This window comes from Rattus norvegicus, chromosome 1, assembly GCF_021556685.1.
Source record: "Rattus norvegicus strain SHRSP/BbbUtx chromosome 1, alternate assembly SHRSP_T2T, whole genome shotgun sequence".
Classification (NCBI taxonomy): domain Eukaryota; kingdom Metazoa; phylum Chordata; class Mammalia; order Rodentia; family Muridae; genus Rattus; species Rattus norvegicus.
In genome coordinates, this window is record NC_141534.1 from 208,048,211 (window position 1) to 208,059,433 (window position 11,223).

An 11,223-nucleotide genomic window follows, 5' to 3' on the forward strand; every position below is an offset into this window, starting at 1 on the left:
TCATGGGGTAATCAGGTGTTTGAACATTCATGTGTCGCAGGGGGTTGAGGAAGAACTGAGAATGGAGTGGGGACCCTCGGGCTGGGATTAGCCCAGGGAGGGGAGGTGGGGTAGGAGAGTTCTGGTTAGTCCCAGTGATGAGAGTCCTTGACTTGATGGCAGTTGGCTTGGTGACAATTGTGGCTGTCAATTCATAGAGGCCTTCTACCTGATGTTAGGCTGTGGTTTTGTAGGAAAAGGCCTTCTCCATGGCTCTCCCTGGCGGATCTTGATGAAAGGAGGCAGTTTATTGCTCCAAACAATTTATTGTTGTCATGGCGAAAAATGGATGCACAAAACCATACCCCACTTCTCAGGGTGGGACTGAGATTAAATATCTATTGCAGAGAGGAAATTCTGTGAAGGGAAGCTTATTGGCAGAGGCTCTGGTAAGTTATTAGCATGGAGAAGTCTGTTTTGAGCCTACTTGACTCTGGCCATGTCTCTTTTCCTATTGTCTTGGTCTGAGAAGTTAGGGATGCCTCATCTACATGTGGAAAGGATTGGGGCATTACCCATATGTGACTGATGGCCTCAAATCTATGAGTGTCTGCGGCTTTGTTACAGGGGCCTGGAACTGGGTGCAGCCTAAGCTCTTACTGTCCCTTCAACGTCTCTGTAGCTTCAAGATTTTAGCTTGACCTCTCATGGTCCAAACCCTGCAATAAGTGTTCCTTACTGCTGAACCATCTTTCCAGCTACAGAACAGTATTTTAAAGATTCATTCCAGTTCTCATGTCCGTGTAACAAGTACTTTGCTCTTTTTTATTTTAGTGAGCACTAAGTTCTAAGGCTACAGCACACTTTATTATCCAGCTTCCATAGATAATTGTATAAATCCTCTTCTGTGCTTTTCTTTCCTCCTAGTGACTGTGAATGGCTTTGTGGGGTCTCAGGGTGTGGTTCACTGAGTTTTGTAGCAAAGATTTTATTGGGGTTTTACTCTTCACCCTCAGCAACAGTGAATGGGGTTTCTGCTGGTATTTACCACCACCTACAGCCATTGACAGAAAGAGGCTTAGAACTGAAGCCTAATCATCCCTAACTCCTGCTCAGCTCCTGAGAGACTCCCTGCTGCTCCTGGAGTGACTCTGACATTGGGGATGGCCTGCACTGCCTTCTTTACTGCAGAGGAGCAGCCCTACCAACTACCCCAACTACTGCTTCACACATTGTTCTGCCCCCATGCTCATTAACACCCCTGTTGAATTATTTGTTGTGTGGCTTAGGAAGGCAGTACTTAAATTCTAAATATTTAGGCATTTCCCAGCTGGCACTGTTATTGATTACAAAGAGTCATGGATTTGGCTTGGTCTAGCTTCTTTGGAGTCTGTTGCTCCTGGAGAACCATGTGCCTTTCAGTTCCTGAGAAACTGAAGCATTTCCACAGGCAGTGAAGCATTCAGACTCTGTCCCTAAAAGTCTCAACAGGACAATTACATTAATGTTGTATACTCTGTATAGCTTGCAAACAGTGTATCCTGACAACTACAATTATATTCTTCCTGGCAACTGCCATTATACTCTGTTCCTTATAGGGGTATACAAAATCTGATTGTTTTTAGTAAACTTGTCTCATCCTCAGTCTTTCTGAGACCCCTCCATCCTTGTCTGGTTTTTATTTCTCACTCACATCACATATCAGGATATCCTGGCTCAGTACATAAGTGCTGGTGCTTACAATTGGCTTTAATTCTGCAACTTTGTCTGTCTGACTCTCTCTCTCTCTCTCTCTCTTATATTCCTTATATCCTTTTAATTGTGTTGAGACTTATTTTATGGGGTAAAAGTCTAGAGACATCATAATGCCCTATATCCTGTCATTATGTGTGGCACTCATGCACCACTCTGGATGTTGAAAGTACTCACTGTTGCCTCTCTTCTTGTTCTGTTCATTACTGAGAGGATTGAGATAGCTAACTGTAATGAACCAGTTTACTGTGTCTTGTACTTATATCTGTTTCTCTTCCTATGTCTAATAATTCTGTTGCTTGTGGCAGACATGTTTTTGTTTCTTTTGTCACACTGACTATTTCTCCCTCTATGTTACTAATTTTCATCAAGAAATAAGTTCCTTTATTCATGCTATTAACTTCTGCTCTGAGATTACCACTGTTTGATATTAAAGCAGTTAGTTGCTCTAGCTGTCCTTCAATTGTTAGTGTGGTATTTTTTTCATTATTTTACTTCCACCCTAATTTATTTCTGTATTTTAAGTCTATGTTTTTGTAGGTATCATGTATTCTGGTTATGCTTCATTCTACAACCTGAAAAATATGCAACAGTTGATTGAGATATTCTGAGTGTATTTACTGTGCTTATTTCATTTATAAAAGGTAACTTTGTTGTGTATAGAAACCTGAGTGACTGTTTTTCAGGACTCAAAAGTTGTTGCTCTTTTTCACAGTAAGAAATCTGTCTTTCTTTTTCTGTATATGACATGTAATATAATAGCCTCCTTTTGAAATTTTGTATTCTTTGTGAGTTCACATAATGCATCCCAGTCTGACTCATCAATCCATCCCTTAGTATCCACCCTCTGTTCTTGCAACTTCCCTTTCCCTCAGTAGGAAAAAAAGACAAAAAGACTCTTGCTATGGAAACTGCAGTGTGTCACACAGTGTACTCTTTTGTTCAAATATCTTTATTTGCAAATATTCATTGCAGTGAGTCATTAGTCTGGTCGAGGCCTTTGGTTGTTGTTAATCTATCAATACTGGATCCTCACTGGGACTACTCTCACATATCCTGTTGGGGTCCTGTGTCATGGATCTGTAGGACCAATCCATTTACATGCTCTAGCAGTTTATAGATGGAGTAGATGTTGGGTGGGCCAACTCAAAGCCCTGGATCTGGGCCTGAGTGTTAGCTGAATTGGGCTCTCCCACACCTATACCACCAAGACAAGCTCTCCAGAACTCCCTGGCTCACTCAGGAAGGGGTGGGGCCAGTTCTCCTGCTTTCACAATCTCAGAAACAGGTGTTTTGCCTGTCAGAGGTGGCAAGATGCCAGGGATTGGAAGGGCATCTTTCTCTCTCCCATCAACCTCCCAGCAGACATCAAGAGGCATGGGAAACTCTCCTATGCTGGTGTACTTGGGGCTAGCTCATTTGTACCCCAGCCAGCAGGGCTACCTCTACTGTGCTGCCCAGGCAAGTTCAGGAAAGGGGAAGGGGGGCTGCACTCTGGAGTGCTGCAGCCAGTAGGGGATGTATCAGCTTTACATAGCCCTTGGACATGAATATGGTTCTAGGCAGCATCCCAGATCAGGGACATCCCCATGGACTTTGGTGGTAACATGGGTCACTGATATCAATATAGACCTCCTGCTCCTGCATGGCTAGAGACCCAGACATGGACTTTAACATGGCCTCAGGTGGCAGGGCAGATGACACACATCAGACTCGTCTTCACTAACTTCTTATCTCCAGTTCCAACTCTCCTCATTGTGCTCAAACTATTGTTTCTCTTTCCAATCTCTCCACTACATACTTATACAATTTAGTGGTTCTGACTGTGGGTAGGTCTCTGGGTGTCTTCCTGCCATGAAACAATCTTAAGAGAAGCTGTTCCTTGACTCCAGTGGTGCTGCTCAGTATACCCATTCTCACATGTTGAGTACTAACCAGGCATGATTGTTTTAGCTTCTGTGACCACACAACTTTGAGGGCATTGAAGACAGTATGGTGGTAGATTGGACTGAATATATGCTACTGGAGATGTGACATAATAGGAGAGACTGTTAAAGCATCATCTACTCATTCCAAATACTCAAGAGGGTGGCAGACCAAAGAAAGATTCTGTCAAGACAAGCTTGGTGAATAAATGGTTTTATGGGCAACTGCATTAATCTAAAGTCCCACCCCTAGCTAATTTTGTTATCTATACGTGCTAGCATCTCTGAGATTTGTATAGCTAGACAGAAAGAACTGGTGATTTGATTTCCAGGAGGGCACCCTTTGACCTTTTCCAGTGGAGCATGTCAGCCCCATTATGGTTACCACAAATCTAGCTCCATGCTCTATCACTCTGCTCAGTTCATTGCCATTGCTCTAGACCACTATGAGTCATTGCAGTCACTGTGCTTCAGGGTGGCAATAGATGTGTCAAACTATATAAGCAGAGGCCAAATTGCTTTCTATCACATGTCATCTTCAACTACAGCAACTGTGATGGGATTAAAAGGCTAAGTAATGGTCTTTACCATCTCATTGGGTTAGGTAAGGATTGTATTCAAGAAGCAAAGGATATTCTAGATACATAAAATGTTCTCATGGAGGTTATTGAGAGTGTGGGAGTATTACTATTCAACAGGTTCTCAAGTGAATGAAAAGTTTGATGCCTCCTGTATGTGCAGCAATGGGCTAATTTTCTCAACTGATGATATCATTAAGAGCAGGGAAGAAGTGATACTGGAAATTTTGGGGAGTCTGGGTGGAGCCATCAAATAATTTAGGGAAAGTTGGGTCCTCTTGAGTTTTAAGTATTATTAATACATTAATTTAAGAAATAATTTACAGCCTTCAATTCATAAGTAAAAGTCACGAAAACGTCCTGGTTAACAGCTACCTGGTTAACAGCCAGCTAGATCTGACTCTGTAACCAAATCCCCTGGGAGAGAGACCTGGACTCTCAGAAGTGAGGACAATCCTGAGAGCTCAGGGGAGACCACCACTTCTGATCACATTCCTGGCCCCAGAAGAACCTGCCTAGACCCCTCTAGACACAGGAACCTATGAGCTGTCAGGGACAGAATAATTTTGGTCTCTACTACACGCAGAGCTGAAAGCCAGGCACCAGGAGTACTGACACACTTGAGAGCAGAGATAAGACCACCATTACTGCCCCAAGGGAACCACCTGGAACCTTCAGAGCACAGAAACTCAGGAGCAGTCAGAGGCAGGATCCTTCCAGTTTCTGCCTGTGCCTGGAGCTGACCTGGTCCCAGAGCTCTCTGTACCAAGATTCCGCTGGGAGAAAGCCAGGCTCCAGGAGTGTTGACACACAGGCTTACAGAAGGGTCAAGCCACTGTCAGAGACAGCAAGGCCAGGTAACACCAGAGACAACCTGATGTTGAGAGGCAAACACAGGAAATGAAGCAACAGAAACCAAGTCTACTTGACATTATCAGAGCCCAGTTCTCCCACCAAAGCAAATACTGGATATCCAAACACACTGAAAAAGCAAGATTTGGATTTAAACTCATATCTCATGATGATGATAGAGGACATTAAGTAGGACATAAATAATTCCCTTATAGAAATACAGGACAACACAGGTGAACAAGTAGAAACTTTTAAAGAGGAAACACAAAAATCCCTTAAATTTTTACAGAAAAACACAAGCAAACAGAATTGAACAAAGCCACCCAGGATCAAAAAATGGAATTAGAAACAATAAAAACAATCACAAAAGGAGACAACCCGGGAGATAGAAAACCTAGGAAAGAGATCAGGAGTCATAGACGCAAGCATCACCAACAGAATACAAGAGATAGAATAGAGAATCTCAGGGGCAGAAGATACCAGAGAAAACATTGACACAACCGTCAAAGAAAATGTAAAATGCAAAAAGTTCCTAACCTAAACCATCCAGGAAATCAAGGACATAGTGAGAAGATCAAACCTAAGGATAATAGGTTTAGAAGAGAAAAAATATTTTCAAATAAAAAGGGCCAGTTGAAATATCTTCAACAAAATTATAAAGGAAAACTTCCCTAACCTAAAAAAAGAGATGCCCATAAACATACAAGAACCCTACAGAACTCCAAATAGATTGGACCAGAAAAGACATTCCTTCCATCACATAATATACAAAACACCAAATGCACAAGAAGTAAAGAATATTAAAAGCAAAAAGGGAAAAATGTCCTATCATAATTACACCAGACTTCTCACCACAGACTATGAAAGTCATACAGCACATCCTGAGCAGATGTCATACAGACCCTAAGAGAATACAAATGCAAGCCCAGGCTATGATATCCAGCAAAACTCTTAATTAACATGGATGAAAAAATGAACAACAGATCACCAAACAGAAACTAAACAGAGATATTATATGGCAAACCAAATTTATACAATATCTTTCCACAAATCCAGCCCTACAAAGGATAATAGATGGAAAACTCCAATGCAAGGTGGGAAATTACACCTTAGAAAAAGCAAGAAAGTAATCTTCTTGCAACAAACCCCAAGGAAGAAAGACATACAAACATAATTCCACCTCTAACAACAAAAATATCAGGAAACCACAATCATTATTCCTTAATATCACTTAACATTAATGGATACAAATCCCCAATAAAACGACAAAGACTAACAGACTGGATATGGAAAGAGGAGCCAGCATTTTGCTGCATGCAGGAAACACAACTCAGTGACAAAGATAGACACTACTTCAGAGTAAAAGTCCGGAACACAAATTTCTAAGAAAGCAATCCTAAGAAACATGCTGGCGTAGCTATTCTAATGTAGAATAAAATCACTTTCATCAAAAGTTATCAAAAAGATAAAGAAGGACACTTCATTTTCATCAAAGGAAAAATCCACCACCATGAACTCTCAATCCTGAATATATATGCTCCAAATGAAAGGACACCTTGATTCATTAAAAAAAAAAAAACTTAGTAAAGCTCAAAGCACACATTGCACCTCATATAATAATAGTGGGAGATTTCAAGAGTCCACTCTCACCAATGAACAACAGATCACTAAACAGAAACTAAACAGAGACTTAGAGAAAGTAACAGAAGTTATGAGCCAAATGGATTTAACAGATATTTATAGGACATTTCATCCCAAAACAAAAGATTATACCTTCTTCTCAGAACCTCAGGCTACCTTCTCCAAAATTGACCATATAATCAATCACAAAACAGGTCATTATAACAGATACAAGAAGATTGAAATAATCCCATGCATCCTATCAGATCACTAGGGACTAAGACTGGTCTTCAATAACAACAAAAAGGTCAAAAAACACAATGAAGTTGAACAGTACTCTACTCAATGATAACTTGGTCAAGGAAGAAATAAAGAAAGAAATGAAAGACTTTTTAGAATTTAAAGAAAATGAAGGCACAACATACCCAAACTTATGGGACAAAATGAGAGTAGTGCTAAGAGGAAAACTCACGGTCCTGAGTTCCTCCAAATAGAAACTAGAGACAGCATACACTAGCAGCTTGACAGCACAGCTAAAGGCTCTAGAACAAAAAGAAGCAAATACACCTAGAAGGAGTAGAAGGCAGGAAATAATAAAATTCATGGCTGAAATCAACCATGTTAAAAAAAGATCTATACAAAGAATCAACAAAATCAGGAGCTGTTTCTTTGAGAAAATAAAGAAGATAGATAAACCCTTAGCCAGACTAATCAGAGGGCACAGAGACAGTATCCAAATGAACAAAATTAGAAATGAAAATGGAGACCTAACAACAGAATCTTAGGAAGTTAAAAACTACAAGGTCCTACTACAAAAGCCTAAACTCGAAAATCTGGATGAAATGGACAATTTTGTAGACAGATACTAGGTAACAAAGTTAAATCAGGATCAGATAAACCATCTAAACAGTCCTATAACTCCTAAAGAAATAGAAGCAGCTATTAAAAGTCTAGAAAGCAAAAAAGCCCAGGACCAGATGGGTTTAGTGCAGAATTCTATCAGACCTCCATAGAAGACCTAATACCAATACTGTCCAAACTATTCCACAAAATAGAAACAGAAGGAACACTACCCAATTCTTTCTATGAAGTCACAATTGTGCTTAAACCTAAACCACACAAAGACCCAACAAAGAAAGAGAACTTCAGACCAATTTCCCTTATGAATATTGATGTAAAAATACTCAATAAAATTCTCAGAAACTGAATCCAAGAACACATCAAAATGATCATCCATCATGATCAAGTAGGCTTCATCCCAGGGATGCAGTGATAGTTTAATATATGGAAAACCATCAACATAATCCACTATATACACAAATTGAAAGAAAAAGCCCACATGATCATTTCATTAGATGCTGAGAAAGCATTTGACAAAATTTAATACCTCTCCTTTTTAAAATTCTCGGAATATCAGGAATTCAAGACACATATAAAAACATAGTAAAAGCATATACAGCAAACCAGTAACCAACATCAAACTAAATGGATAGAAACTTGAAGCAATCCCAGTAAAATCAGGGACTAGACAAGACTGCCCACTCTCTCCCTACTTAAACAATGTAGTACTCTAAATCCTAGCCAGAGCAATCAGACCACAAAGGGATGTCAAATGGATACAAATTGGAAAAAAAGAAGACAAAATATTACTATTTGCAGATGATATGAGTTCCACCAGAGAGCTATCAGCCTGATAAACAACCTCACTAAAGTGGCTGGATATAAAATTATGGAAATGACACACTTCAAAATAGTCACAAATAACATAAAATACTTTGGTGTGACTCTACACAAGCAAGTGAAAGATCTGTATGACAAGAACTTCAAATCTCTGAAGAAAGAAATTGAAGAAGATTTCAGAAGATGGAAAGATCTCACATACTCATGGATTGGCAGGATTAATATAGTAAAAATGGCCATTTTGCCCAAAGCAATCTACAGATTTAATGCAATCCCCATTAAAATTCCAATCCAATTCTTCATAGAGTTAGAAAGGTCAATTTTCAAATTCATTTGGAATAACAAAAAACCCAAGATAGTGAAAACTATCCTCAACAATAAAAGAAATTCTGGTGGGAGTCACAATCCCTGAACCCAAGCAGTATTACAGAGTGATAGTGATAAAAACTGTATGGTATTGATACAGAGATAGGCAGTAGGTCAATGGAATAGAATTAAAGACCCAGAAATGAACTCACACACCGATGATCACTTGATCTTTGAGAAAGGATATAAAACCATCCAGTGGAAAAAAGATAGCATTTTCAACAAATGGTGCTGGTTCAACTGGAGGTCAGTATGTAGAGGAATGCAAATCAATCTAATCTTACCACCCTGTACAAAGCTTGAGTACTAGTGGATCAATGACCTCCACATAAAACCAGATATACTCAAACTAATAGAAAAAAGTGGGGAAGATCCTGGAAGACATGGGTACTGGGGGAAAATTTCCTGAACACTACGCCAATGGTTTATGCTCTAAGATCAAGAATCGACCAATGGGACCTCATAAAATGTCCAAGTTTCTGTAAGGCAAAGGATACTGTCATTAGGAAAAAAATGGCAAATTGGTAAAAGATCTTTACCAATCCTACATCTGATAGAGTGCTAATATGTAATATTCATAAGAGCGGAAACAAAAATATTAATAGAAGGAGATATGGAGACAAAGATTGTAGAAGAGACTGAAGGAATGGACATTCAGAGACTGCCCCACCTGAGGATCCAGCCCTTATACATACAGCCACCAACCCATACAATATTGCTTATGCCAAGAAGTGCATGCTGACAGGAGCCTGATATAGCTGTCTCCAGAGCATTGCAAATACAGAGGTGAATGCTCATAGCCAGCCATTGAACTGAGAATGGCGTCTCCACTAGATAATTTAGATAAAGGATTGAAGGACCTGTAGGGGCTTGCAACCCCGTAAGTACAATACCAACAAACCAGATCTCCTAGGACCATACCACTACTCAAAGAGTACACATGGAAAGACCCATGGTTCTAGCTGCATATGTAGCAGAGGATGTCCTTGTTGGGCACCAATGGGAGGAGAAGCCCTTGGTCATGCCAAGAACTGGACCCCCGCAGTGTATGGGAATGTCAGGGCGGGGGCGGGCAGAAAGGTGTGGGTGTTTGGGGAGGTGGAAACACCCTCAGATGAAATTAGAGAGGGGAGGGGATAGGAGCCTTTTTGATGAGAAACCAGGAAAGGGAATAACATTTGATATGTAAATAAAAATATCAAATAAAAACAAAAGAAAGAAAAAATTAAGAAGACTTGATGTTTTAGGGAATTAAAAACAAGCAAACAAACAAACAAAAAACAGGGTAAGCAAGCTGTACATCTTGCCTTGGAGGAAAAGAATGGCAGAAAGAAGGGGGATCCATGTATATAAATCAGCATGAAGGAGGGTCTGTCACATGGCAGCAGATAGCTAGGGGTGTGTGGAGCTGAGAGAGAGAGTGAGAAAAAGAGAGAGAGAGAGAGAGAGAGAGAGAGAGAGAGAGAGAGAGAGAGAGAGAGAGAGAGAGAGAGAGAGAGAGAGAAAGAGAATTGGGAAGCCTGACAGTGTTAGGGAGATCAAAGGCATACTTCCCCCCCATCTTTATTAACTTGAGTATTTCTTATTTACATTTCGATTGTTATTCCCCTTCCCGGTTTCCAGGCCAACATCCCTCTAACCCCTCTCCCTCCCCTTCTATATGGGCTTCCCCTCCCCATTCTCCCCCCATTACCACCCTCCCCCCAACAATCACGTTCACTGGGGGTTCAGTCTTGGCAGGACCCAGGGCTTCCCCTTCCACTGGTGCTCTTACTAGGATATTCATTGCTACCTATGAGGTCAGAGTCCAGGGTCAGTCCATGTATAGTCTTTGGGTAGTGGCTTAGTCCCTGGAAGCTCTGGTTGGTTGGCATTGTTGTTCATATGGGGTCTCGAGCCCCTTCAAGCTCTTCCAGCCCTTTCTCTGATTCCTTCAACGGGGGTCCCGTTCTCAGTTCAGTGGATTGTTGCTGGCATTCGCCTCTGTATTTGCTGTATTCGGGGTGTGTCTCTCAGGAGAGATCTACATCCGGTTCCTGTCAGTCTGCATTTCTTTGCTTCATCCACCTTATTTAGTTTGGTATCTGTATATGTATGGGCCAAATGTGGGGCAGGCTCTCAAAGGCATAATTATGTTCTGTCCAGCACCTGAAAGAAAACGACATAGTCCTCCTATTCCTCCTAGTCAGGACTCACTACAGCTGGCAGATCAGCCAAACCTCTTGGCAGTAGCTCCTGTGGACTTCCCAGGGAAGAGAATTCTAGGAAGGAAAACCATATTATCTTAAAATGAACCCACCTTTCTAAGGGTGACACTGCTCCCAATTCTCTCCACTTCCCCCTTAGCCCTCCCCTCCCAGTCTGGCCCTTTCTATGACCTCTTCCTTTCAATCTCATGGCTTCTTTTTCTTTATTTGTGATGCTTTTACATATACATGAATAAATTTGCAAATAAAATATGCTGTTAATTT